This window comes from Prionailurus bengalensis, chromosome A1 (genome assembly GCF_016509475.1).
Source record: "Prionailurus bengalensis isolate Pbe53 chromosome A1, Fcat_Pben_1.1_paternal_pri, whole genome shotgun sequence".
Lineage (NCBI taxonomy): Eukaryota > Metazoa > Chordata > Mammalia > Carnivora > Felidae > Prionailurus > Prionailurus bengalensis.
The window spans coordinates 207,264,280-207,286,513 of NC_057343.1; the positions used below are offsets into that span (position 1 = coordinate 207,264,280).

At 37.8% G+C, this 22,234-nt stretch overlaps 1 pseudogene; it reads left to right on the forward strand.

The window, feature by feature from the left end:
* The first annotated feature begins 377 nt into the window (after positions 1–377).
* LOC122480042 lies at positions 378–21,866 on the forward strand (annotated as a pseudogene).
* Positions 21,867–22,234: the final 368 nt, after the last annotated feature.

Consider the following 22,234-nt stretch of genomic DNA (forward strand, 5'->3'; position numbering starts at 1 on the left):
AAGTTTAAATCAATCAGTGAATAGTTATTGAATATTTATTATGTGACTTATTCTCCATTTAATTTTATTTGGCCTGCCTTAAAGTCCTTAAAAGACCTATTTTCATGGAAAACATGTCATTGCTAATGATGTTTTTAGAAAAAAATATATCAATTTGGCCTTTAAAAAGAACCAGCCCTCCTTGGGTTGGGTCTCAGAAAAAGCAGAAGCTCCAATCTAGCTACTTGTGTGACTTAAGGTAGCTTAGTGGAACTTTTCAAGATTTTTGTTTCTTTATCTGCAAATTTATTTAATTAGTCTTTACTTAGTATCTATTCACTATCTGTACTGGTCTAACTACTGATGATACAAAGAAACACAGACTATTCCCTCGAAGAATGCACAAGGTAAGGGGCACATTCACAAATAATTATGAGGCAGTTTTGCAACACTTGGTACTGATTGCTAAGGTCTCTTTTATACCTAAAGTATGAGTTTTAATTAACTTATAAATAATTTATATGTAAATGAGTGTCTGAAGAATTTATTCTCTTGGGGCGCCTGGGTGGCTCAGTTGGTTGAGCATCGGACCCTTGATTTCTGCTCAGCTCCCGATCCCAGGGTCGTGGGATCAAGCTCCACATTGGGCTCTGAACTGAGTGTGGAGCCTTCTTAATATTCTCTCACTCTCTCCCTCTACCTCTCTCCCCCGCTCACATATTCTCTCTCTCCCATAAAATAAAATTATAAACAAGAATTTATTCTCCTAAGGATTTAAAATATGTATCTGTGCAATTTATTTATATTATTAAATTGTAATTAACTGCATTTTAATCTCTTCCTTCAGAGCCATAAGACTCTAAGACTGAAAGTGGTTAGGAATGCATCCACTTCAATTTCTTCTTATATAGATAAGGATTCTGGGAAACAGAGAGGCTAAGGGACTTGTTTTACATCACACAGCTTGTTATTGGCAAGGCAGGCCATGCCAACATGTTCCACCCTTCATAGACCTACTTGCCTATAAGGGCATTTTAGTCCTGCACATCTTCCCTCAACTGAGGTGCTAAATTCCAGAGCTCTCTCAGATTTATTGCATTTTTAAAAAATCTTCTCCAGAACTCTTGTGCTGTTTTGATAAAAAGAACTTTAATCTGTCTACTTCACAACTTCTGGAGATTATATAGTAATAGGTTAACACATACGTCTTTGGCCATGGAGGAAGGCTGACTATATAAACACTAAGACATACTGTTACAAGTTCTATTTCCATTTGTTATACATACAGCTCCTAACTGGAGTGAGATTAAAAAACACAGTTACTCACAAATACAAAAATTTCTTCATTATTCAAACCATGGTATTATTCTATTTTTTTATTAATAGTAATCCACAAAACATGTACTAGAGACATGGTTTTCTTTCACTGAGCTGTCAGGAGGAAGCATAGATTTCCAGAATATTGGCACCAGAAGGGACCTTAAAATACTCCTAAGTCAATCTCCACATTTTACAGATGTGAAAGGTGAAGCCAAGGGGTCAGCAGCCTTTTCTAAATTTCCAGACAGTCTTACCCAAACTAAACCAGAGTCCAGCTTTCTGATTCCCAGGCAGTGCCCATGGCTAAATGAAAGAGCTTTGCTGGAACATTCTCAGAAAATTGTATTCTCGTTTTTGATAATGAAAGGATGCAATTAAAGCTATTCTCCTCCAAAAAGATGTGCTGATATTTTGCTATACATCAGAGAAAAGCTTCCAAAGTCTCTCCTGCTCTCATTCATGAAGATATTTTCTCCTCAAGCCATTCAATCGGCCTACAAAGATGTGCCTGGATAATCAGTAAACATTCAATTTGTCTTAATGAAAGTCAGACAAAAGGGATGAGACTTCCATGTTTGCCCCAGTGATTTTCATTGATGTCAAAATGGTTTGCTATGGAAATTCCCTGAGCCATTGTCTTCTGCCCACGGATGTTTTTCTCAAAGTTTTCCAAGTTAAGGAAAGATGTGTGTAGACATGCTATGAACCAGAGCAGAAACCAGCAGGAAAGAGCCACCCGTCAGCAGTCCTGAGTACACTGATGCTCGGGAGCGGCATATGCGTCTTTCTGCTACTTCTCTTCCTTTACCCCCAAAGACTATGACATCTTCCTGTCTAAGTTTTCTTCATCTCTGCTCACGTTTCCGTCTAAACATCTACCCCTATCTTACTGTGGTCTTTCTTGTGTTTTCTTTTTCTGCAAGTATGGGTCCAAATCTATGTGAAAACAGGACAGTGTTCAGGCACTGCAGTATTCATGTCACATAAACGAATCATCTGAGAGAAAGAATGGATACTTCACTTTTATTCTTTATGTATTGATGTTATATAGACTTAGCTTTGCTCCACCTGTATTTGGAGTTGAGTGGGAAGCCTTTAGTTTATTTTAAAAATGGGCCCCTGCTGAGTAGCCTCACCTCTTTTGACCTAATTATGAAGAAAACACCTAGACCTTTTAAAAATATTCTGATTCTGACTCCCAGACAGACTGTTATTGAATTAGATCTGACCTTTGGGGCACAAACCCCTTAGGCAATCCACTTACTCTTTTCAGTGGGGTTTGCTGATATTTTCCTCTGGTTCTAATGTAGCTTAAACTCCTGTCTTTAAGACAGCTTTTAAAAAATTAGAGAGAAAGCAAAAAGCTAGCCTCAAGGCAAACAGTCCAAACTCGTCGCTTTGGCAGGCTGAGAAATCTCCATTTGGTTGTGGCAGCAAGCCTAATGAGAAGAAAGCCATTAATTAAATAAACAAAACATTGCATTTTGGTCAGAGGAACAATATAGGTAGCAGCGCATTAGCCCTTTCCAAACCCTTTCTAGGATTGAATTACACCTGTTCTAAGGAGTTGGTTTTGTTTAACCTACCACAATTACTTCCAGAGAAAGAACTTCAGAGTATATGCTTGTGAATCATCAAGCTTCTCCTATACTTTGGCTTTATCTTAGAGGCTAAAGTTAACTGTAACATACTGACTGTATTTCTTCCGCATGAGTAGAGACTAAAAGACAGAACTATCCCGATCTCCAGGTTTTAGGAGATACATCTCCTAGAACAGTCCTCTTGGCTTTTTCTTAGACGACTTTGCTTGTTGACTCCTATACCCTTGGTGTCTTGTGACCTACCCTGGAAAACTGGGACTACCCCACTCTGGGTCCTGTCTTCTCTCCACTGCACTAGTGATGGTGGAGACAGATGATGTAAAAAGCCTTGAGTGCTGTTCTTTCTCTATTATCTGGTCCCTAGCACAGCTGTGGTACCTCACTGGAACCTGGCCTAATGGTTTTATGCAGTCAGATAATTATTCACAGGACTTATCTTCATTGAGCACATGCTGGGGAGAAAAATAATAGCAGGATACAGGAAACATTATCTGCCTCAGATTCAAAATTGGCTTCCAGTGACTTGATTCTGGTTTATGTTATGAAAGGGAAATGAATAGTCTGCCTGTTGTTGTTATGAATGCTTTTGTTGAGCCCCTTACCCCATAACTTCACAAGCATACATTGGAAAACATAGGTTTTTCACACTGTTTTCCAATGATGGGGTTGAATCACAGAACCAGCTACATTTTCTCTGCTGGTCCTTGTTGGAAACCATGGCATGTATTTGCGCCATGGTATTGGGGGCGGGGCGGGGGGGAGTCCTGTCTGTATTTGAGTTTATGTGTTATGGCTCCAGGTGACCTTTGCTAAACATAGGAATATAACCTGAAAGTGGGAATACTGACACACTGATCCCTAATGAGCATGATAACAAGTTTGGCTAAAATTAGGTAGCTTGAATCCAAAGCCATAAAGAGAGATAGAGAGATTTTGATAGAGGAGATGATTAAGAAAGATTTCTTGGAAGTTCATATTGTTTTAGGTAGTAAAAATAAAGACACTATACACTGAGGAACTATTGCACAAGATCTGGGACCCCAGACAATGCTTAGAGAAAAACAGCCAGGAGGTCTGGGAGGAGAGGAGCCACAGCAAAAGCTGGGAGATGGGGGGGTGGGGGGGCTGGTGATGAGAAATAAGATAAGACAGCACCAAAGGCAAACCTTGAGCCAAGCTCACCTTTGATTTGAATGTGAACTTTGAGGAATTCATAGGACCTTAAAACAAAGAGTAAATATTGTTCAGATACATTACTTAAAATTTGTATTTAGACCTTTTAAAAAGTCAAATCATCTTAAAACAACAAACATCTTGTAGCCAACTTACTAAAAGTTTTGATTCATCCTTCTCAAATGAAACAGTGGGACTATTGGCCTGTAAATCATTAGCATATGGTCACTTGTTCTACGGGGCACCGTAAGAACGGTCAGTACCTCCCATGGTCAATGTTGGGGAGGTACCTCCATGAAAGAGCCCTCTGCTTCACCACTAATTTAATGACTCCATGCTTCAATCCAATCCTAATTACAAAAACAAAAACCACATCAACTTACATACTCCAGCATTTCATATTGCAATATCTGTCTTCCTTAGGTTGTAGCCAAGATGAAAACACTGGCCAAAATGATTTGAAAAATAAAACTTATTTTACCTTGTGACCAAAGAGTAAAGAATCAGGTACCTAGGAGGAATGTACTTCTGTTTGAAGGAATGCTTTTCAGGTGGTGTTTTACGTCTGAAATGCTTTTCTGATGTTATTTTACATTTATACCTTCTATTGGATGTTCAAACATATTACCTAGTTAATTAAATCTTTTCACAATTTTGTAACACCTGTTTTCAGAGTGACTCCAAACAGCAGTGACATATGAGGTTTAGTCATGACCAAATGGGTCACAGTATACACAGAAGAAAAATTTCTAATAACATCAAATGTCCTAAATCAAAGAATGTTTTCCAATTTTTTGGTGATCTCTAAGAATGGAAATATAAACAAAGATTAAATTTCATCCCAAAATTGGCAAATGAGTTATCCACACACATGAATAGTCTTTAAAATGGTCTTTTAAATTTTTTGTTTAACATTTATTTATTTTTGAAAGAGAGACAGAGCACAAGTGGGGGAGGAGCAGAGAGAGAGGGAGACACAGAAGTTGAAGCAGGCTCCAAGCTTTCAGCCCAGAGGCCAATGCAGGGCTTGAACTCACAAACCATGATATCATGACCTGAGCCAAAGTCAGATGCATAACCGACTGAGCCACCCAGGTGCCCCCAAAATGATCTTTTAAATCATCCCAGGAAACTCAAGCTTCCTGCTTGGTGTGTATGCTCAGAAGTCCTCCAAGAGAGTGAAAAAGTAGTAGAAAGAGGCCCTTCCTGAGGAGAAAGGCTACAGAAAGCAGAATGTGGAATAAATAGGAAGGCATATTGGTTTCCTGTGGTGAATTCCTTCCTGATTTTCACACCACAGTACAAACCTGAGCTCCTGCTCCATTTTAAATTACTTCAAGCAGCTTCTACCACATTGGAGTGGGACTGTAGGTTGACTATAAATTTTCTGTTTTCTATGAATCTACCCCTCTTTGTTTTCTGTTTGTTCCTCCTCCCTACCCACCTTAGTTCTTCGATTCCAGTTTTGTGAAATCCACTTTAGGAAAAGTGGAGTTTGAAAGGAAGGAAGGACAAAGAAGAAAGAAAAGAGAGATAGAAGAAAGGAAAAGAGATGGAAGGAAGGAAGGAAGGAAGGAGGGAAGGAAGGAAGGATAGAATTTGCTTACTCATCCTATATTGACAGGACTTTCTTTTCTTTTTCTGCCAGTTGTTTTCCTTGCTCCAAAAGAACATGTCTTGCTTGTTACAGTAGTTAATATGTTTCATTCAATAGAACTTTTTTTATTTAGTTTCTGTGTATTCCAAAAGTTAAAGCCAGAATTTGAAAAGTATTTTGAAAGCAGGAAAAATCACCCCTTCTGGTGTAGTGCTATTGTTATTTTTAAAAATCTCATTAAAAATGAAATAAAAGGTCCTGAAACTGATATAACACTGTATGTTAACTATACTGGAAGTAAAATTAAAAACTTAATTTTAAAAAAATGAAATAAAAGATGTTAATCTTTGGACTAGTAACAATTAAAAAAAAAACTTTTTTTTAACATCTATTTGTTTTTGAGAGACAGAGACAGCCAGAACATGAGCAGGGGAAGGGCTGAGAGAGAGGGAGACACAGAATCTGAAGCAGGCTCCAGGCTTGAGCTGTCAGCACAGAGCCTGATGCAGGGCTTGAACCCATGAACCACGAGATCATGACCTGAACCAAAGTCAGGTGCTTAACCAACTGAGCCACCCAGGCACTCCAGGACTGGTAACAATTCTTAAACTACTGTTGTTTCTATTTGAAACATTATAATTGTAGATAGATTTTAAATATTTAGATGCAACTCCAATGTTCTTTCCCTGAATTCACAATTGATAAAAATTGGAGTAAATATTTGTTTCATGTTTAGTTTGTATTTGTTGAAAAAAAGTAAGAATGGTAGAAAAAAGAAACCAGACACCACCGTTGTGCCTCTATTTGCATTGCCAAGGATGCTGTGGGCTCTGGCTTTTTCACCTGGTCCAGAGGGACCCAGATCCAATTTATCCCACCCACACCCTCATGGAAAATTCATGTCTGCCCAGGTTTTCCTCACACCCTGTCCTCACAGGAAAAGGCTGGTGGAGGCTGCTGGGTGGCCTTGATCACACACACAGACAAAGCCTGTGCTAGATCTCACCCATCAAGGGGCACTCGTGTCTTTTTCTCACATCCCTCCTTCCTAGTTGTGCTGTTTCTCCTTCTAAAAAAAACAGGACTTGAAAACATTAAAAAAAAAATTGGGGGTTGCATGGGTAGCTCAGTCTGTTAAGTATCAACTTCAGCTCGCTTCACAATCTCATGGTTTGTGAATTCAAGCCCCGCATCGGGCTCTGTGCTGACAACTCAGAGCCTGGAGCCTCCTTCAGATTCTGTGTCTCCCTCTCTCTCCGCCCCTCCCCCACTCAAGCTCTGTCTCTCTGTTTCTCTCTCTCTCCCTCTCTCTCTCTCTTTCTCTCTTGAAAAAACAAACATTAATTTTTTTTAAATTTAAATAAAGTTTTAAGAAACTTAAACATGTAGAAATTTTACGCAGTTATATAATTTATAGAGATTTCTCACTAAAATAGATTTGAGACTCTCTTAATTTACCTTCAACTTAATATTTATCCAATTTTGTTTTGAAGCTGAGTCTTGAAAGCTAGAATGTTTTTGAAGAGAAATGCATCTCACCTAAACATTTCAAGACATATTGAGATTCTTGATGGAAGCCATAATAAGGAATATGAAATTTGTTACCTGAGGCTTGGCTGTTGAGCTGAATTTTGTGCTGGTATTTTTTTAAGTCATAGGTAAATGGTAAGTTTTCCATTTTTTTATTATCCTCTTTCCTGTAGTAGTGGGCATGCATGTGAAGTTTGTGTTTCTTAGAATGGCTGGTTAAAAAAAAAAAGATTTCTAGATATAAATTGACTAAGTCAGTAACTGTTATAGACTATGTTTTATAGCACATAACACACCGTATCCTCTCTAATATGAGATGACTGTGTGACAAGGTCTATGTGAGGTGAGTGGAGATTTTATTTATGCATTTGGGAAGCAAACCTTCATGTACTATCTTGTCATTACTAATTGAAGTGCAATCTTGTCATATCTAACTTGTTAATAGCTTCATATGTTCATTCTGTTTCTCCTTATTCATACTGTTTATCTTTAAGACTGGTGTTCAAAACTAGAGAAGTCATGGGGTGTTTGTTTTGTTTTAGTGAACAAGTCTGGATTTACTAAAAGAGGAAGTCTGAAAGTGCTGATTAAGCAGTTTGATATTATTATGTTTATAAGCCAGATTCTCAAAAATTTGCTGTGGATCTTTTTCCTGCAGAAAATTATGTAACCAAGTCACAAAGTTGTTGTTGTTGTTGTTGTTGTTGTTGTTGTTGTTGTGTGTGCACGTGCACGCACCTGGTAAGTCTACCACGTGGTAACTACTTCATTTGCCCAGACTAAGAATTTAAAATATATTTGAGTTCTAGAATTTATATTAAGCTTGTGGCAGAATAGAAAAAAACTGTTAGCCTGACTGATACTTTTGAAAAAAATTAAATTATAGAAAACTTTGGCTATAACTTGTGAATAACCTAGAAATCGTTATCTATAAGTGGATAATAAACAGATGCATCAAAAAACAAATTAGTTCTTCCTCTGAGGTTTAGGTTTTCAGCTGGGGGTGATTTGCTTCCAGAGAACATTTGGAAATGTGTGGAGGAGGTTTTTGATTGTCATAATGACTGGGACAGCCCCAGGCATTTAGTGAGTACAAGGCCAGAGATGCCAAATAACCCTCAATGCATACAAGACATTCTGACTCAATGAAGAACTCTCACATCATAATGCCAACAGCACCCCTGATGGTGTCCCTATTCTTAATAGGTCTGACATATGGAAAATATTAGAAACTGGACTGGATAATCTTTTTCTTCTTCTTCTTTTTTCTTTTTCTTTTTTTTTTTTTTTTTTTTTTTTGTGTGTGCCAATATAGACTCAGGCCAATGAAATGGACTAATTAGTAAACAGAAATTTCTTTTTCCTAAAATTGTAGCTAACACCCACTGTAAGCAATTAGTAATTTAGATTCTCAATGTTTGTGCCAAGGGGTTTGATGGGTTTATGTAAGGTGGTAACATAATGGAAACAGTTTAAATCTTACTGTAGCAAAATAGTGCTAGTATCTCAGAAAACAAAAGATTTCTTGTAATTTCAAGTGCTCAAAATTGGGACAGCTGGAGGTTTAATAGCTTTGGACTTGAAAATAAGATTTAAAACTAAAGTTGAACCTGTTAACAGCCTAGACATCATTGTTTACACTGATGATGGAATAAACATAAGAAACTCTGGAAATCTATATAAATACCAAGGAACAGGATAAAATAAGCTATGTATTTAGTTCAGCCTTGGACAATTAAACCTTTTTATTCTTTGTTTTTTCCATCAAGAAGAGCTATGGTGGGATTCATATCTTTTTTTAAAATTTCATCAAATGTTTAACTTAATAATTTTTAAGTTGAGTAAGTTGATTTTTTCAAGTGCATTAGAGCAATATCCCTTAAAGGCAACACCAACTTATTACATTCTTTTTTTCAAGTTTTTAGGATGTAATTTCTCAGCTGTGATAATGACCCAGAGTCCAGTTCTTTATTACAGAACTAAAACCCATGAACACCTTGGTTAATCTCCTCGTATATGTGTAGATGTGGGTACTTTCATGCAACAAGTCTCTAGTTTTAAAACCTGTTTAATATGAAAAGATCCCTTGTGAGCTTTCCAAAAATTTTTATAATCTTCTGTGATATGGTTGGGTTTTAGTTGTGTATTTCTCTGTTTTCAACTTTTTGAGTTATTGCTGGAAATCAAAGTAGATAATAGTTTTTAAAAATTACAGTTTACCTTTGAACAACATGGAGTTAGATGCCAAACCCCCACACAGTCAAAAATCTGTATATAACTTTTGATTCCCCAAAAACTTAACGATTCGTGGCCTACTGTTGACCTTTGACCAGAAACCCTACTGATAACATCAATAGTCAATTAACATGCATGTTGCATGCTATATATATTATATGTTATATTCTTGCAACAAAGTAAACTAGAGAAAAGAAAATTATATTAAGAAAATTGTAAGAGAAAAATCTCCAAAAAACTTGACAATATATTTATTGAAAAAAATGTGTGTATAAGTGGCCCATGCAGTTCAAACCCATGTTGTTCAAGGTCAACTGCATTTGAGTTTTGACTAAGTTCAGGCTATTACATTACAGTTGGTTGAACTGCACTTTAGTTCTGTTAGGGAACTCTTTGACATTATCTTAAATAATTTTCGCAAAAACCATCTAGGCTCAGTGCTATTATTCCCAAACTACAGCAACAGGCATTTAAATAACTGGGTCCCAAGGTCTAACGTTTGGAAAAGAGCCTTGTAGTCTGAAGCTCTTCCTGTGATAGTATATAATCTTGCTATTTTCATTTAAATGTGACTGCCTCATATTTTGGCTAATAAACACATTAAATAAAATCATGAAACTACTGGGGCACCTGGGTGGGTCAATTGATTGAGCATCCAGCTTGGGCTCAGGTCATGATCTTGAGTTTAAGCCCCGTGACAAGACTGCTGACAACTCGAAGCCTAGAGCCTGCTTCAGATTCTGTCTTCCCCTCTCTCTGCACCTCACCCTCTCTCACTCTCTCTCTCTCAAGAATAAATAAACATACAAAAAACCTAAAGACAAACAAACAAGAAATCATGAAAGTACTACAATGCCAAAATTTGAATCTAAAAAAAAAATTTGAATAAGGGTTAGAATCTTTTCTCATTCCATATAGAATAAATAAATTTATAAAATTTGACTTTCTGGTTCTCCTTTGGGTCCTGAGGCTCTGCAAGACAATGTAAAAATAATCGTTTTCAAATTTGTTTTCTTTCTTTTCATCCTTCTTTCATTTCTTTTCATAATACATTAATAAGAATTTAAATCAAGATTTGAATGATACTACAAATATGTTATAAAGTGATCAGGAGAATTAAAGTAATTTAATTTTTTGCTTGTGAGAATCATCCCTGGTGTTGTTCTTCACTTTTTAGAAGTCATATCAAGTTTTGTGATTTGGTAGAAACACAGTGATTTATAGAAAAATATGTTAACATCTATGATAAAATATTTTCAGTTTTAAATCTGGTTAAAAAGTTTCTAGACTTTTTTTAAACACAGTTTTTGTGCTTGTTTTTTTTTTTAAGTCATTGTATCTGTCAAAAACCAGAAAAGATTAAATGATAAAAAAAAAAAAGAAAAACTGGCATAAAAATAGGGGACTTTCAGTTTTGCTGAAAAAATAAGCAGAGTAATGCAAGGTAGTTGGAGGTTGAAATGAGGGTAATTGTTTATTTTGGTTTGTTTTTGAAATTGGAGAAATGGGAGCATGGATATATGTCTATGGGAACCATTAACAAAGAGAAGGAAGATCTGTCAGAGGAAAATTCCTGATTCAGTCAGGAGCAGACAGGATCTGGGACACTTAATTCCACTATAGAGTTCGAAGAGACAATATGGAACACATCTCAGACTTATTCCATCTGAGGAGAGAGAACGTGTGAAAGTGTGAGCATCTTTCTACCAGATCCCCAACTGTCCAAGGCTGAGGGCTACTCCAGCAGCATTAACTCCCTGGCATTTCTGGCTTGACTTTTGCATAGGCTGAAACTTCCCAGGGTCATTAATGAGCCTCAGGTAGGGAGTAGCAGAGATTTCATTAAGCAGGCTTCAGTGTGTAGGGGTGAGCTAAAGGGATATGGCAGGTCACCCATTGCTATTGCTACCCCCACACTCTAGACAGCAGACACACTAAAAACTAACAGTCATGTCTAGTTCAGTAACCAGTTGCATTGTTCCCAGAAGAGCTTTATAAATCAGGAACTTAAAATACATCAGCCAAATTCAAGACCTTCTATCTTAAAAGCCTAATGTGTTATTATGAAGCCCTCTACAAGCTTACAAAGGCCAAGAACAAAAAATTTCTTTAACATAAGTGAATAGTTATTTGTAATATCTGTAATGTCACAAACTAAGAGAAAAACAAGGCACCCGTAAATCATAAGATGGGAGTGTCAACATGAAAATTAGTCAATCCATTTATTTTTTCAAATGACACTAAGTTTGGTTGTTTGCCTGAAGACTGACCCATTTCCTGCTCCATTACTCTTTGATACATTATAGTCAAAGATCCATCCTTATGTTGGTGAAATACGTTGCACTTGAAACAAGCCCAGTTGTGGCCTTAACACTTTCTTTATCTGTTGTCCTTAATAAAACCAGGCTCTCTTTTAATCTTTCACCAGTGGTAGCTGCTGCTTACCAAGTGTACCAGAAGGTCAAGAAATAGAAGTTGGTGTTCTTTCCTGCACTCCCACCCCGTCTCTTCTTCTAGACCATAAGTCTTGCCTTTCTTCTAAAATTCTATCTTCTTCTGTGGATTAGTTCAACCTCCAATCCCACCATGTAGTTTTTAGACCACTCTCTTTCTCACCTCCCAAGGGAAACCTTCCTGATTCCAGACTCTGCCCCTGCACTGCCAACCTGTATCTTGCCTTCATTACACTGTTAATATTTGTGATTATAATAAAATCACAAATTTATCTATATATACTTGCTATTAGTACTTTAGATGGTCCTCTAAATTCTAGTAATTTACATTAAGTTTTTAAACTTGATTCTTGTGATGACTACATTTATTCCACGTTTACAAATGAAGACAGTGAGTCTTGGTAAGGTTAAGAAATTTGTCAATATCACACAGTTAGAAGGCTGTGAGCCCATCCATGGTCCACTCAAGCCGACCAACTTCAGAACTTGCTCTTCTACCCACACTGCTTCACTGCCTCCGTAGTATTTTAACTTGTTTTTTCATTATTGTTTATTGTTTATCTTCTTAAAAGACTCTAAGCTTTTGAAAAAAGGGGTCATATGTACATTGCCACCTACCTAGGTCCTAGACTCATGCCTAACACAAAACAAGTGTCTGATTCACATTTGCCAAATAAATGAATAAATAAACCAGTTACTACCCAATCCTGCATTGCTAAATAACTAAAGGGATGGTTGATAGGTTGGTGATGGGTCAGTGGTTTTATTTTTCTATGATATAATCAAGTATATTGACTAAAACAGACTCGCAAAAAATAAACTACTTCATACTAATCCATAGCATATACATGTAGATTATGTTTAAAAATTGCCATAGGCAAGTAAACATCTCAGTTTAGATGGATTGGAAAAAGGCTAGTTTCAATTAATGAAGTATCCTTAAAGGAATGGAATTTTATTCCCCAAATGTATATTGCAATAAACCAAGGAAATAAGATTTGCTTAATGGATATAAACAAATAAATGGCTTTTCAAAAAAAAAAATTTAAGTATCAACACACAAGCCCAATATTATGCTAAGTGTTATGAAGAATATACAAGGAGAAGATCTAAACTGTTCTTAAGTACTTTACAATCTGGTTTGATACATGAGACATAATGAGCAGACCAAGAAAATGTCTAATCAATGGCATTTTCTGTGACGCAGATAATAGCCTTATAGATACTCTAATCTGGAACTTGGCCTAGGGGCTGGAGAGGTGAGGAAAGTTTAGAGTACGAAATGGGATTTGGCTGAGAGCATATAGGTTTTTCATGAGTGGGTTGAAGAGATTTTAGGACAAGGGCAGGGGAGGATAGAGAAATGAGCAGACAAGTGGAAAGTTGACGAGTATAACAGAAAGGCAAGTTGCTTGCCGTGAGAACAGTTTGTGGTAGGAAAGAATTACAACACTCTGTTAAAAACCAGCTGGCTGAGGGAAAAGGGCGATTATCAAGCTGAGCATTTAGACTCAACATAAGAGAGTTATTGTGGATTAAGAGCAAGAGTGTGGATATGATAAACAGAGGGTACTAGGAAACAACGCCAACAAAACTTTTAGAAGGGGCTGAAAGTAGAGAGATCAGCTAGGAGACTATCAAAGTTACTTAAACATGAGGTGGAAGGAGCCTGGATTCTAGATAAGACAGGAGGAATCAGAAGGAATAAAGAGATATAAGAAAGCCCATGAAGGCAGAGTTGAAAGGGCCTGTTGACTGGGCATATAGATCTGGGGAAAGGAAGAAATAAATGGTGACCTCAAGGCTGTAAATCAGGAGAACTGAAAGCTCAGATTTAGAAACACTGCTCTGGGAATGCCTGAAACCATAAACATGAGATTTCTGAAGGCTTTTGTAAACACGAGAAAGAAACTTAATGTAAAAACCTTAGCTAGAAATGTATTTGGGAGTGAAACACAATTTAGAAGTTATTTTAAGAAATAGATTATGGAAAGATTTTTAAGATTATAGAGAGGTTTTTGAAAATTTTCTTAAAATAAGAAACGGTCTCCTTACAAGGGTGTACTGACTATAGTGGAATTGGTATTTTTACCTGCTAGAACTCAGACGTACCTCAAAAATGTAACTTTGTTTTCTGTGAGTTCTTCTTGCCTTCCTGACCCTAACTCAATGACTGAAGAAAAATATTTTGAACTTTCAAATTAATATTCTTATTCAAGGTAAATATTCAGTCAGCTCAAAATTTAAATTCCTATCAGTTTTATCTTTTGGTCTGTCATAGGGTTTCTTTTCTACCTTCTCTGTTTTCAGATTCATCCAAACACTCATAGAGGTGGTGGGATGGGGCCTCGAATCCACAGACTGTCCTTTCACACCACGTTGGCTGCCACGGTAATGGGCTTTGTCCTAATGACTTGCTCAGCATCTACAACTGGCATTCATTTTGAACGAGTCTTTCTATTTGCTCTTTAGAGGCTTTATGCTGACACCCACCATGAAACATGTGTTCCTTGCCATAGCATCTAATCAAGGCCTTTCCTGTTCTATCAGAGTTTTCTCAATAGGCACACAAGAGCTGAGGATATGACAAATAGGCTTCCCACAATTAGGAAAATTATCCCTGGTCCATTTACTTCCTGCAATATTCCTGCTTTCTTGTTGGCCTGCCATATTGTTTGTGACACCATTCTGAATTCAGGGCTTCTCTGAAAGCTTTATAATCGTTTCCATCTATGTCCAAGGTATCATAGTTCAAAGTCCAATATTTATTTGGACTCACAATTTGTTTGGATATATTTTGCTGCACCCTAGGTTTCAACTCTGCGAGACAGAGTGTGTTACCAAGATGTAATGGTATACTAGAGCCAACTTATATATACTAGCTCATGAAAGTTTAGGAATGCTGCCAGCTAGTTGTTAAAACCAGACTTTATTTTAAATTAAATTATATGAATTTAGGTTTAAATTAATTAAAAACAAAAGCAATAAATACTCCAAATCATCGCATCCTTATCATCTTACTACATTTTTACTAACTTTATCAGCATTTTAGTAGTAAAATAGACTTTAATAATACCTATGCCCTTGAGGTTATTTATGTATATTTTCTCTTTCTACCTCTGTACTCAATAATATCCGGTTGGTAGCTTGAAATTGTCCATAACGTGAGTATTTACACCACAGAAATTGGAAGATGCTACAATTATTAAACATTTACCAGCACACCACTCATGAGCATAGCTCATGACTCATCTCTTGCCCATTATTTCCTTAAATTTTTCATCTCCTCTTCTTCTCTTCTTTTCAGTGGTCTACAGGCTTTATTACTATGGTTTCAATGTGTGACAAAACTTGCCTTTGCATCCTCCTCTTTTACTAGGTCAAAAAATGCAACAATGGCATTTATTATTTATTAATAAAGAAGGGCAGCAGAGAGCCTGGACTTTAAAAAATATATATTGTCCTTATTGCTTGACTACTAACTTGCTTTCCAAATGTCTTTCTAATAAATAAAAGGACAGATCTCAGCCAAGACTCCAAATCATCCCAAACTCCTAATTAATAGGGTTCCATTAGTGAGGATTTATTACAGCAACAAGTAGTAATAAATTGTCTGTCTTGAGTTCTGAATAATTCACAGTTGCAAATGTACTTCCATATTTTACTACCTTGACATTTCTCATAACTTTCTTAGTTTCTGATGGTAGTAAAGCTGCTTTAACTAGTAATTAATGAACAGGAGTAATTGTGTTCCCTTGGCATCTTTAACAAATGGAGTCACCTTAGCATGGCAGTGTAAAAGCAGAGGATTTTCTGTGCTTCTGTTTCCACAAATGGTACAGAGGAGGTAGAGGATTGCTTCATCAGTCACCAATAATCATTTATAAAATTGGAGAAACCACAGACTAATGAATGTTTCAGCTTCTTCTAGCTCCTACATTCAGCTAGAAGAAGGAGCTAGAAGAAGCTGAAACATTCATTAGTTGCTAGCCCAATTAAGCTATAGATTAAATCTCTATTTTTCTCACTCTGTTGATTAAATGGCCACTTTGCCAGATAGAATTTAAACGAACAAGCATTGGGGAAGTATATTTATTTCTAAATTCTCTGATGAAGTGATTCTAGTTCCCGAGTAATGCAACATTTCCCAAACAAAAGAAACTTAGAATAACAAAGTTTCACTTATTGGGAGAATGCTAGAATTTTCCCTGAACATTAAGGGAAAGTGGCATTTCTATTATTGAGACAAGGAATCTACGTACTCTGGGGGTGTTTCTATATTGATGCCTTGCAATTATATAGTGCTTTTTACTTTTATTCTTCAAAAGAAATAATGCAAAGTTCATCTGGGAAGATCATTCTTGAGATAGAGCATTACGTAGGTAGTACTGTTCACCTCGTTTTGCAAACTCTGAGTTCTAAAACCTTCACTCAAATGGTTAGTAGGGTCTACCCATCCAGGTATCACATATAGCAATACTTGAAGGTGTTAATTTAATCTCAAGAATTTATCAAGAAAGCAAATATTTGTGGAAATGATTGAAGCGGTATTCAGTAGTGATAATGTTGCCATATGTATATTATACCAAAAAGAGAAAAACAAATAAATTTAATGAAAGAATTAACTAACCTGGAAAAACATACATTGATAAGATTCTCATAACGCCTGCTGATAACCCAGGATAGTTAGAATAAATGATCTCATGTCATCTGGGTTTGTCTCATGGTGATTTTCTTTCCAATCTTCTAAGATGGGAGAGATTGTTTTCTTCTCATCCCTTATTAATAACTGCAATTATTTCTTTTTGCTCATGCACTTACTTAGAAGCAACTGAGTGTTTATTACATTTCTGCAGATGTTTGCCACCCGCTAAAGTGCTCTACAAAAAGCTAATTGCCTACTTTTCTGTAATGGAAATAGCTGCATCTTGTTTTAGCTCTATGTTGTTTTCTTACCTAATTGCTCTATGATACTTATCCCTCTGCCATGATGTAAACATTCTATGTGTGAAGAGCTTCTCCATTTATGTGGTCAATAGAAAGTGTTACATTTTCCCTAGAGATATGAGGTAAACATGGCTCTTTCATATCACTTATGGTCCCAATGGTCTTTTTGTAGACAATCCATCAAGCAACAATGGTAGCAACAGTTTAATGCATCCTAGTTTAACTATTTCATGTTCTGTATCTTTTATGCCACAATTTCCTTGCATATCAGTGGGGCTCATTCACTTTTGACAATTCTCCAAATGAGTAGTTAAGGCGATTATCATTTCCTTATTTTACAGATGAGGAAACTGAGCCCTATAAATATTAACTGATATGTCCAAGGTCAAATAGTTGGTGACTGAGCTAGTATTAGAAGACAGTCTTCCTATGGAGAAATGTATATGATATGTCATCAAACGAATTTTTAAAATACAGAAAATGGGAAAATACACATAGAGATTACATGCAGAATAGAATATTAATTGAAAACATACACATATATGCACACAAAAAAGAAATACTGCTCAAAAAGCATATTTCATACATATCAAATAGTCCATAATAGATAATATGTTTACAGAGAGAAGTAGACGTGGTCCTTGCGACACTAGAACTAATAATCTAGTGAAAGAGACAAGTGCCAATCAAATAAATACAGAAATAAATCTATAGTAACACATTGTGAAAAGTGTAAACAACAACAAAAAATACAAGGTGCTATGAATAGCAGCTAATTTAATATAAATGGGGGTTGATTAGACACTGAAAAAGTTAAATGAGGTAGAAAACAGAAAGATGACTACGGATTAGCCAGGTGAAGATGGTGGAAGATTTTTTAATTTCTTTTTTTACTTTTCTGACTTTCCAAATTTCTACAAAACAGAAGTGGTACTTTACCAATCAGAAACTATGCATATGTGAGTTTTGATTCTCTCTCTCTGGCAGAGTATTTCCTATCAAAACAAACCTCCTAGAAAAGCAACTCTAAATGTTGAAATTAAAAAGAGAATAGGGGCACCTGGGTGGCTCAGTCTGTCAAGCGTCAGACTCTTGACTTTGGCTCAGGTCAAGATCTCATGGTTCATGAGTTTGAGCCCCACATCAGGCTCTACGTTGGCAGAGGGAAGTCTGCTTGGGATTCTGTATCCCTCTCTCTCTGCCCCTCCCTCGATTGCTCTGTCTCTGTCAAGACTAAACAAAACTTAGTTTTAAAAGAAAAAAAAAAGAGAATAATCAGGGCAAGAAATACTTTAGCAACAAAGAAACCTGAGAAAAGGAAAATCCACTGCAGTAAGAGAAATTCTCTACTTTTCCTTTTTTTAAAAAAAATTTTTTTTAACATTTATTTATTTTTGAAACAGAGACAGAGCATGAACAGGCGAGGGGCAGAGAGAGAGGGAGACACAGAATCTGAAGCAGGCTCCAGGCTCTGAGCCATCAGCCCAGAGCCTGATGCGGGGCTCGAACTTACTGACTGCGAGATCATGACCTGAGCTGAAGTCGGACGCTTAACCGACTGAGCCACCCAGGCGCCCCTCTACTACTTTTCCTTTTAAGGAATTTTCTGATATATAAGTGCTGCAGGACAGAATCCTAATGAAAAGCAGCAGATCAGAGCTTTTTCCTACTTCACAGTGCTCGGGAGACAAAAGTTAGTAGGATGTTGAAGAGAGCCAGAACTCAAGAGATGGGTAAAGCTGTTGGGAGGTTTTAAAGCACTTCTCAATAGTAACCGATAGAACAGGCAACTCAGTAAAGATATCGAAGATTTGAAGGTTGCTTTTAATAAATTTGATCTAATTAAAATAGATAAAAGATTATAAAACTTCTTTATACACACTTTTCAAGTACATGTGAAATATTTACCATATATTGGTAAATGATCATATGTTGAGTCATAATGCAAGTCTCAATGGTTTAGAGGGATGAAGATATATAAATATAATCCCAAACAGTAGTGGAATTTAGCTATGCATATGTATTCTGAAATATCTGGAAGCAGTGTGCCTGGGTGGCTCAATTGGTTAGGTGAGTGACTCTTGATTTTGGCTGTGGTTGTGAACCCAGAGTCGTGGGATCAAGGTCTGCCTCTCTCTCCCACTCCCCCACCTTCTTTTTCTCTAAAATTAAAACATATATATGTTTTTTTTAAACAATATATATACATATATCACAGTTACATAGTTATATATAACTATACACACACAAACACACACACACACACACATATGTATCTCACAGTAAAATCTTGGATTGCAAGTAATTTGTTCTGTGAGTATTCCACAAGACAAGCGAACATCTCTAATAAATGTTAATAAACAAGGGATGTCTTGCAATACGAGTAGCATGTGATGCCAAATATCACATGATCACAGCTGAGCCAATGGTTCTTCTCTCTCTCTCTCTCTCTCCCTGAGGGATTGTGGGTGACTGTCTCCTATGCTCAGATGCTGGGCCTCAGGCCGTGGTGTTTGACAGAAATCAGTGATATTTCAGAACGTTGGAAGGTGCCCACAACTGGCATTAGTGTATTTTTTGTCACTTCAAAGCACCTATGAACAGTCCTTTGCTTTTCCATACAAGAGTAAGCTTAGGAATGCTTTGCTTCATTCTAGGTCAAGCTGCCTGCAGATATAGACCCTTTCCTCTGCTGCCTTATTGCCAGGTACATTAAATACAGTATATAGCAAGATCTTATTAATTCTGCACTGTAGTCAACGTGCTATGTGAGCATATACAATAGCCCCCATGCAGGAAAATATTGAAAAAGAAAGGTGGTAAGAAGAAGGAGATGGGGGCGCCTGGGTGGCGCAGTCGGTTAAGTGTCCGACTTCAGCCAGGTCACGATCTCACGCTCCGTGAGTTCGAGCCCCGCGTCAGGCTCTGGGCTGATGGCTCGGAGCCTGGAGCCTGTTTCCGATTCTGTGTCTCCCTCTCTCTCTGCCCCTCCCCCGTTCATGCTCTGTATCTCTCTGTCCGAAAAATAAATAAACGTTGAAAAAAAAAATTAAAAAAAAAAAAAAAAAGAAGAAGGAGATGATTACTGTGGAAGTTAAGAAGGAAATCATCGAGAAGTATGAACAAGGTATGCGAGTGGCCAAAATTGCAAGATTTTATAAGAAGTCTATGTCTTCATCTCATCTGCAGAGGAGGAGGAGAAAAAGGCAGGGGAATACCTCACTTCAAATGAGATTAGGGAGATATGTAATATGGGAAACGGTGCAAAATGTTGTAGAAAAGCACCACCCAAATAAGGCTGTAACAATGCAAGCGATGAATCTGTTAAATAATAATGCAATGTCTCATTTCCATGAAATCCTCAAAAGGAGGCAAAAGCAAGTGTCATTGGATAGGTTTCTTGTGTAAAGTTGCACAAAAAGAAAAAGATTCTATTGAACCAATAGATAGCAGTGATTCCATTAGTGAAGTCGTCCTACAAAATGATTCTCCTCTCTCTTGTCTCCCCACACTGGTCGTGAAGGGTTTCAAATGTAAGTGCAGGTTAATTTGTTTATTTTTCTCTATATTTTGTATTTTTTTATGATTTTGTATTATATTACAGTATTGTAAATCATTTTTATATGAATATTTTTGGGTTGTGAAACGACTCATCTGAGTTTTCCATTATTTCTTATAGGGAAATTTACTTTGATATACAAGTGCTTTGGATTACAAGCATGTTTCTGGAACAAATTATGATGGCAAACCAAGGTTTTATTGTATATATATTTGGAAGTAGAGGGCATGCATGCATAGGCAATGGTTGGGGAGGAGCAAGAACTTGGCAGCAAGCTGGGAGACTAGGAGCCAGGGACCCAGGAACCCCTGGGGCACCTGATGTGAGCACCATGGGGAGAAACCTGGCACCAGGGTCTCCAAGAAGTTGAGCTCTAACTGCAAGCTCAGCATGTACTTAGGCAAGTGGGACTTTGCAGACTACCCTGGACAAAGTGATGACGTGGTGCTTATGGACCCTGACTACTTGAAGGACCAAAAAATGTTTGTGACCCTCACCGATGCCTTCCACTATGACCGTGAGGACCTGAATATAATACCCCAGAATCTGCCCTGCTTTGTCACACTGTAGTCAGACCCAGAAGACACAAGGAAGGCTTGTGGGGAAGACTTTGAGATTCAAGCCTCTGTGCTAAGTCACTAGAAAAGGAAAAGCCACAGAAGGAACTTTTTGTGTCTGGTGATCCAAAAGGTGCAATTTCCACCAAAGAAACCAGGCACTCAGATTTCAGTAGAAACCACACTTCACTTTATGTCTGACTGCTCCCTGCACCTAAGGCTTCCCTGGACGAAGAGCTATACAACCAAGGGGAGCCCCTCAACACCAACGTCCCTGTCACCAATTCCACCAAGACCTTCAAGAAGACCAAAGTCTCTGTGAGACGTCACGCCAACATCTGCCTCTCAGCACTGCCCACTACAAGTGTCCTGTGGCTCAGATTGAGCAAGATGACCAGGTGTCACCCGGTTCCACCTTCGGAAGGTGTATATCACACCACTGCTCAGCAACAACTGGAAGAAGCGCGGTCTTGGCCTGGATGGGAAGCACAAGCACAAGGACACCAAAATGGATTCCAGCACCATCGTGAAGGAGGGTGCCAAAGAGGAGGTGCTGGGAATCCTGGGGTTCTACAGGGTCAGGGTGAAGCTAGTGGTGTCTCGTGGTGGGGATGTCTCCATTGATGTGCCTTTTGTTCTTATGCACCCCAAGCCCCATGAGCACATCACCCTCCCTGGGCCCCAGACAGCCGCGCCTGAGGCTGATGCCCCTGTGGACCCCAACCTCATTGAATTTGAAACCAACTATGCCACAGACGATGACATTGTGTTTGAGGACATTGCCCAGCAGCCACGGAAGGGGATGAAAGACGAGGACCAGTTCTGCTAGAAAGGAGCTGCAAGGAGGGGGCGGCTGGTGCAGGGAGAAGGAGGGTCCCAGGCTCTCTGCCCTCCCTCCACTCAGCAGTTTCCTCAGCTATCCTTCTCCCCACCTCCCTCCCTTACCAGTTTCAGCCAGACACTCTCTGAACCCATTTTTTTGTTGAGAATGGGTATTACTTTTTTGAGTCTGGCTATGTTTCCCCAACCCCACCATGGGTGGCAAGTCATGTTCAAATCTATTTTGGAGAGGGGTGCTGAAAAGGGGAGTGACCGTAGGCAAAGTGGGGAGAAAGAATCTCACATTCAACACCCCCAACACCCCTGTCATCACTCTTCCTCCCTTTTCCTTCAACAGGAAAGGCTGAGGTGGGATGTGGGGGGAGAGGGTGAGGTCAGTTCTTTGTTTCTAAGCATAAAGAAGAAAATAAACCCTTTAATAGGGAAAAAAATTATAAAATATT